General features: G+C 39.1%; 1 long non-coding RNA gene and 1 other non-coding gene across 3 annotated transcripts; both read right to left on the bottom strand.

The window, feature by feature from the left end:
* Positions 1-2,085: 2,085 nt before the first annotated feature.
* LOC106379383 lies at positions 2,086-3,015 on the bottom strand. 2 transcript variants are annotated; one of them, XR_001276003.3, is made up of 3 exons: positions 2,679-3,015; positions 2,451-2,577; positions 2,086-2,371 (listed from the first exon to the last, which is right to left on the bottom strand). It is a non-coding gene; the product is annotated as an uncharacterized LOC106379383 (long non-coding RNA). The 2 variants fall into 2 exon arrangements; XR_007319176.1 differs by having other exon boundaries at positions 2,451-3,015.
* Positions 3,016-7,762: 4,747 nt separating this feature from the next.
* Positions 7,763-7,869, bottom strand: LOC125582659. The gene has a single exon (XR_007320115.1). It is a non-coding gene; the product is annotated as a small nucleolar RNA R71 (small nucleolar RNA).

Below are 7,869 nucleotides of genomic sequence, written 5' to 3'. Positions count from 1 at the left end.
TATATATTTTTTTCTCATTGGTTGTTTGCATTTTACTGTTTTTCTATTTTCACCATATTCTTAGAACTCAATTATTTTATCAAAATGCAACTTTAAAAAAAATAAAAATTATAGCAAAATTCATCATTTCTTATAGTCTATAAATAGAGATTACTTTCATTTAATTTGGATATATATTAAAAACGTCACTTTTTCTTTATAATTTTCTCATTTATTTTTAATCAAGTGTTTTGGTATTTTTAAATTTTTTTTTTTTGCTAAATAGATATTCATTATAATCTGTTAATACCTTAAATAATTATTAATATATAGCTACTAAATTATAATTGATATAAGTATGAATTAAAAATAATGAACTAGGGTGTTGAATTTTATTAAATAAAACTATTGTAGAGTATAAAAACGAAATGTATGTTGAATAATAGGTGGAAGAGATAGAAGATGATGTGGAGTATTAAAAAGAGAAAAATAGGGGGGTGAATAAATCAAACCATTGTTGATAGTCTTAAAACAGCCTTTCAGATTTTGTTATGATTACCTCCAAAGAAACATGTGAGAAAGGACACATCTTCTGATTTTGTATAAGGATTTGGTGTAGACATCGGTGTATTGACTAATTGATGTTTACAAAGGCCTGTAGAGTAGACTGAAGGAAACTATGGACTTGTTTGGTGAGAAGTAGGAATCACTTTACAAAGCTTTAGGAGAGAAGAAGATTACTGTTATTAGTCATTGTATGGGAGGCATGCTGGTGAAATGTTTCATGAGCCAGTGTACATGTTAACCGGTGTGCATGTGGATATTTATGAGCCGGTACATGTTAATCGGTGTACACGTGGATGCTAACAGCTGTATTTGAAACATATAAATAGTATTTGGTTGGTATTAAGTTTTTGAGAAGAAGCTTTACCAACTCAGAGATTGTTCATGTTCCAAGGACGGAAAACATAAAGGCGGATCGCTTGGCACGTAGTGCTCGGACACAACCGTCTTTCGTCGTACACATGGATGCGGAGTTACCACATTGGTTTACAGAGTCTATATGAGTCTGTAAATTTTCTTGCTGTCAAAAAAAAAAAAAAAAAAAAAAAAAAAAAAAAAAAAAAATAGTATTTGGTTGGCGTTTCATCGGACATCAATTCAATCATTTATTTGTGCCAATCTGTCTTTCAAAAACTCAATAGTAGTATATCAAACAGTGGTGAACCTACGTTGTGTAAGGAGGAGGCAACTGCTCCCACAAAAATCTAGTTATAAATATATTTGCATAAAAATTAACAAGCTTTTTATAGCAAAATTGGTTTGAGTAATTTGTTAGTCGCCCTGGACCATGGTTCAAACCTCCTTCTATACTATTTATTTCTTTTTTATTTATTTTATGCCCCCACAAAAAAAAAAAATCCTAGATTCGCCACTGATATCAAATATATCTGAACTCAACTGGTGTTGAGGAGAACGCAGACGTTTACATTATTAACTTATATATTATAAACTTCTCAAAAATATCTCTTAAATAGTTTCTAAAAATCTAATAAAGACGCATTGTTTTTTAAGACATCATATTTTTACAGTAACTAGAAACACATGACTGAAATATACAAGCAGATGATCTGATGCAAGGTATTGAACTACACAAACACTTGATAGTCGAGCAGTTAGACTCTAAACTTGCTTAACCGTCGAAGCTTTGTTTGGTTCAACCAGCTGGTGGCAAGAAGTTCATCTCAAATCTGGTTTTATATCAATAAGTGAAGGATAAAGAAACAAGATGAAGATCTTTATATATTGTCCATGTGGATATATAATTTGATATATATAATTTGATATTGTACGTGTGTACATTGACCTATAGCGTGAACATCCATAAGTGTACATCAGCACATGTGTATCCAGTGTACACAATGTATTATCCACGTGTACATCAATTTAATTCTATCCACATGTACATCTTTGACTTAAACATTTACAAATCAATTGTTAAAATCCATTTCCAGATTTAAAATAAAAAACAATATTATTTGTCCACGATACTACTTGTCTATAACACAACACTTGTTTTTAACAAACATTCATCACATGTTCATATCCATGTTAAAAAACACATCTCTAACTCTATCCAGAATTTTTTTTTTTTAAACTTACATGAGTAAAACAAATTAATCTTTGCTTTGAATTCTTTTGCAGAACACAAAAGTTTAAAGTCACAATGAAAACGTAACTAAAGACACTGTTAAGAAGTCAAGCTCGATAAAGCCCCTGCTCAACTATTAAGTAGATTTGGTCTCGTAAGGGTTCCTTCTCATAGAATAAATCATGAGCTAACGCGAGTCCTCACTGCACTTTCCATGAATTTCGCAAGTACCTCTTGAACCTGCAAACACAAAAACAATTCTACTAAACATAAGAAGGATAAGATTTTTATGATACCAAGAAGAATTCAAATGGCTCACCTCATCAAAGCAATCATACCATTTTCCTAAGCAAAACGTAAGTCACATGTTCTCCTTCTTCCTCTTCACCAAACCCTCACATGACATGACTCTCTAATTCTCTCAGCAGCGAAACTAAAGCGTCCTCCTTTCCGAATTAAATGCACAGTCCACAATTAAATCTCCCATTTGCAAACTTAGCGATACTTAATTTCGAAATGGTATGTACAATAAAGATAAAGGAAACACCTTTTAGTACAGAGGAAGGAGACTCCTGATTCAATCACTGGAAGGAACTGAAGATTTGAGAAGCAGAGGAGAAAAATCTTGAATTAAATTCGAGAATGATAATGGGTTTTAAGAATCTAGCGATTCGACGAGATTCTTGGAAGAATTGCAAGACTCGATTACGGGTTCTACTCAGTCAAGATGAGGATTTTTTTAACTATTTCGGCTGGCCGATGTTGAGAGTAGGATGAGTTGCAAGAGAGAAGGCTGAAAAAGTATTGAAAAGAATTAAGGTAAGAGGTTGAAGAAATACACGTGACTGTCACATGTTTTTTTATTTTTTATCTTAAGTAAATGAAATACTGCGATGAGGGTGTGTTCGGTTTTTCATCTCCTCAATCCAAGGGAAATAGTCTAACACCATGTCCAACGGCGTATTTCACCCGGTCCATAAGACAAATCCTTAAGCATAATTGTAATTAAATACTATTATTAGCGATAAATCGACGAAGGATTGGTCCGTCGCAGCGGACTTAAGGATTCAATCCTTAGCAACGTGTCACGTGGTGAGTGGGACGATTTTGTCTTTGGTTTGTGTAAGGTCGAAAAAAAATCAATCTCGAGCCAAACCGAAAAAAAAAATTTCTTCTCGAGAGAAAGGCGATTTCGAGACGATTTGGCTCGATCTCTCTTCCTCGGCTCGTGTAAGGTAAATCGAAGCTTTAACTCGTAGATTTATCGATTAGAGATCACTCTCCATCTTGTTTGTTCTGTATTAAGGGTTTGGTTCTCGGATTTCGACCGATTTGAGAAAACTTTCAAATTAGGGTTTCAAAAATATTTGGGGATAAATCGATTTCGGGATTCTTTGGGGGTTTAGATAGGGTTTCGAAACGTTTTTGGTTTGTATCGGTCTCGGATCTCCTCTCTGTGTCTTATACGGATTGAAACCGTATCGGGTTTCAATGGATTGTCGTTTCTTAACTGTTTTTGATATTGTATTTGTTCCTTGTCGTTGGTTTGCTACCTTCTCGTTCATGTGCTTTTGATTATTGTGCTTTTAAATTGTTCTTACTCGTTCTTTGCTGTTGATTTTATTGGTCCTTAACTAAGTGTTTACTTGTTTTGGTTGCAGATAAACGATAATGGGACGATACAGTTACAGCCAGCCTTCTTCATCCTCACACTCTCCAGACTTAACCTCCCTCCTTGAAGCCGAAGGTGAGGTGTACGCGGCTGAAGCTGAGATTACTCGGTGGAATGCAGAAGCCATTGACTGGGAACCATCACCAGAGGGTGATGATGGCATCCCGAGGACATGCTACTGTGGTTCAGAGCCAGTTCACGGATACTCCCAAACTCCAAAAGATCCATACCGACGTTACATAACGTGCCCCAATGCCGATGATAGAGACTGCCACGTCTGGAAATGGTGGGACATGGCGGTGGAGGAGGAGCTGAGAGAGTTTCAGAGGGAGCTTAATGGGGTTAAGGGTGAAGCGAATCAACGTGAGCAGAAGTTACTCCGTCTTGAGAAGCAAGTTTCCAAGTTCACAAAGAAGAAATCAGGAGCTAAGCTAATGGTCTTTAGCTTAGTGTTAGGGTTGGTGTTGCTTATTGTTCTAGGTGAGTTACTTCCTTTTATTTTTTCATCTCTCATATGTATTACAAATATTGAAAGTGTGTGAAAGTTGATTGTTTACTTCTTTATTTTTCAGGAATACTTGGAAAGGATTCAAAGGATTGGGGCGTACGTGCTTTGTTTCTTTAACGAGGTAATTCTTTTATTAAATGTTGGTTCGGTTTGATTTGCTTGGAAAGAAAGTAGTTGTAGTAATTTAGTTTCGAAACCGGAAGGAAAATTAAATGTTGGTTAGGTTTGATTTGCTTGGAAAGAAAGTAGTTGTAGTAATTTAGTTTCGAAACCGGAAGGAAAATTAATTGTTGGTTAGGTTTGATTTGCTTTCTTGTTTCATATGAGCTGGTCTGATTTGATGTGCTTTTAATTAGTCGAGTAGTTAATGAACTCAATTGCTTTCCACCTTCTCAACTGCTCTGATCTGATTGCTATTAATCGAGTAGAAGGCTTACTTAAGCCCTCTGTGTCACTAGTAGAGTGTCACAGAGAAACAATTAAAACAATGGCTAACCTAAAAAATTTTAGTAAACTTCTCTTTAGTCAAATTCCAGTTGACCTTGATTCACCATAACCTTTTTGGTTCGGTAGTCAAGGTCCTGATGAGTCTCCTGTCATGAGTGTTCCTGACGTTCCTGCTAAGTCTCATGTGAGCTCTCCTACCGACGTTCGGGCTAAGTCTGCTGTGAATCCAAATGCCTCAGGTTCTGAGAGGAGAAAATGGACTCCCACAGAGGATAAAATCCTTATTGGTGCTTGGCTTAACACCAGTAAGGACCCTGTGATGAGCAACGAGCAGAAGTCCACTTCTTTCTGGAAGCGTATAGTAGAGTACTACAACGCAAGTCGTCTCCTCGCTGGGACAGTACCGAGAGAGACCACCCCTTGCAAGCAGAGGTGGTCTAGGATTAACGGCGAAGTATCCAAGTTCTGTGGCTCCTACGATGCGGCTCTGCGGGAGCAGAGAAGTGGGCAAAACGATGATGATGTGATGAAAACCGCCTTGGACATTTTCTTCAACACGGTCGGCTACAAGTTCACCATGGATCACTGCTGGAGGGAGCTGAGATACGACCAGAAATGGTGCTCCCACTATCCTGCTAAGGAGGCTGGAAAGGAGAAGCGCAAACAAGCTGTGGAGGTGGATACAGAAGAAGCCCAAGGTGTCGAACCAGAAGTTAGACCTCCCGGGGTTAAAGCGGCGAAAGCTAGTACCAAGAAGAAGAAGAGTGGCAGGGAGGAGGAGTTGTCGAGGCTTGATATCTTGCATATTCATATTGTTTTATCCATTTATTCATGTGCATTTTCATCATATAGATTAGGATTAAGCCATATCTAGGTTGCATTTTGCATACATATGTCTCTATCAGGTATTGGAGTACCACATGGAGTTCCTGGAGACACTTGGGTGCATTTGGAGCTCAAAGGAGGTGATTAGAGTGATCTTTGGACGAGCACTGCCTGGAGCGACCAGCCCAGAGCGACTATCTCAAGTCACTCCAGCCAGAGCGACCTACCGGAGCGACGCCATGAACTCGCTCGCCCTATACGCTTCGGAGCGACCTCCTAGAGCGACAAGGCGAAGTCGCTCCAGCTCCTAGAGCGACCAGTTCAGAGCGATAAGGCGAAGTCGCTCCAGCTCCTAGAGCGACCTCACCACAGCGACCAGTCCACAGCGACGCGCCGAGGTCACTCGCATCTCACACCCCTCTCGGAGCGACCTCCCAAAGCGACACCCCGAGGTCGCTCGCGTCTCTATGGCGAGACGACACAAAGCAAAGCCTGGAGCGACCTCTCAGAGCGACCCACTGAGGTCGCTCCCGAAGGCCGGAGCGACTTGTCGCAGCGACGTGCCGAGGTCGCTCCACGTCTATTTGTTTGGCCGAATTCATGTTTTCTCAAGGGCCTTTTGGTCATTTCATTATGCACGTTTTTATTTTCTAAACCTATGTTTTAATACTCTGGAAGCCACCACCAGGCGGATTATCTTTTGATCTATTGAGAAATACACAAAAACTCTCTGGAGAAGTTGATCTCTTGGATTTTGATTGTTATGTTCTTGTGTTATTGTTGATTTCTTATCTATTTCTCTACATGATTAATCTGAAATCTAATATGGGTTTAAGAGGAATCATGGAGATTAGTGAGTAATCACCTTTTGAATTCATGGGTTAGGGAGATTAAGGGTGATTAGGTTAGTTCTAGGATGTTTTAGTGTAGATCATTCTTGTTCCTTGCTAGTAGAGTATTCCTAATGTATCTTCTGAGTTGGCCACTCAAAAGTTGATCAATAGGTATTTCCCACCCGAAAGGTGTTTGATGAAATGCCTGAGACAACTCTCCTAGGCTTTTAGTATACTTTGCCAAAGACATTTGTTGTTAAAGATGCTAAGATAGCTAATAGACTTGTTAGTAATGATTGCTTTCATATTATTCAACCAAAGACATTTGATGATTGAGATATGTTAGCAAATGAGCATTCATCTAGACATAGAGCTTGCTTAGAATTATGTCTAGGCTTAAGGTTGATAGTTTGATTGATCGTTTGTCCTTAGTTCGATACTTGATCACCCAAGGTCTAATCCCTATTCCCATGAGTTCTATTTTCCCTTAGTCAAGAAAGTATCATTCTGTTATTGCTTTCTAGTTTTAGTCATAGCTTAAAACCCATCTAAATCATTGGTTGCACTTAGATTAAGTGAGTGCTTGCATTCTCAGTGCTTTGATATCCCTCAGAACTGGTTCGACAATCACTATACTACAACATTTGTTTTAGGAGCCTTGAAAACTCTTAACATCAAATTGGCGCCGTTGCCAAATTCTGAGTAGATTTGAACATTGAGATTTAGTCACTTACTTGAGACTAAGTCATTTTTATTTTCTTTTGTTACTGATTCTTCTTCTTCACCTACCTTTAACTTTCAGGTGTATGAACTTGAGGAGCAGCGGTCCAACAAACCTAGTTCCAATAGTACCAGACATCAGAGCTTTAGAGAGGGAGTGTGTTCGAGCTAGAAGAGAAGAAGAACAACGAGCCCACTTGCAGCGATTGGATATTGATATGGCAGATCCACCGCAAGGGGTAGAACACCAACCGCGGGCAGCTCGACCCATTGGTACTTATGACCGGCCCAACATTCTTGGTCATAGACTAGGAATCCGAGCACCGGCTGTGGCAGCCAACAACTTTGAGGTCAAGTCAGGACTCCTCAACGTGATCGAGAACAACAAATATCATGGCTTGGCTTTAGAGGACCCATTCGATCACTTGGACAGGTTCGACAGCTACTGTGGGTTGTCAAAAACCAATGGTGTGTCAGAGGATGCCTTAAAGCTGAAGTTATTCCCTTTCTCTTTGGGGGATAAGGCACGTCAGTGGGAGAAGTCTCTACCCAGCGACTCTATCACTACTTGGGATGAGTGCAAGAGAGCATTCTTGGAGAAATTCTTCTCATCCTCAAGAACTGATAAGCTGAGAAATGAGATCTTCAGTTTCCAACAGAAGAACTTGGAAGGCTTCAGTGAAGTCTGGGAGAGATTCAAGGGCTACCAAGCTCAATGCCCACACCATGGTTT

Source organism: Brassica napus, chromosome C2 (assembly GCF_020379485.1).
Source record: "Brassica napus cultivar Da-Ae chromosome C2, Da-Ae, whole genome shotgun sequence".
Taxonomy (NCBI): domain Eukaryota; kingdom Viridiplantae; phylum Streptophyta; class Magnoliopsida; order Brassicales; family Brassicaceae; genus Brassica; species Brassica napus.
Note: the sequence above shows the minus strand (reverse complement) of the source record. Positions and strands in the feature narration are given on the sequence as shown.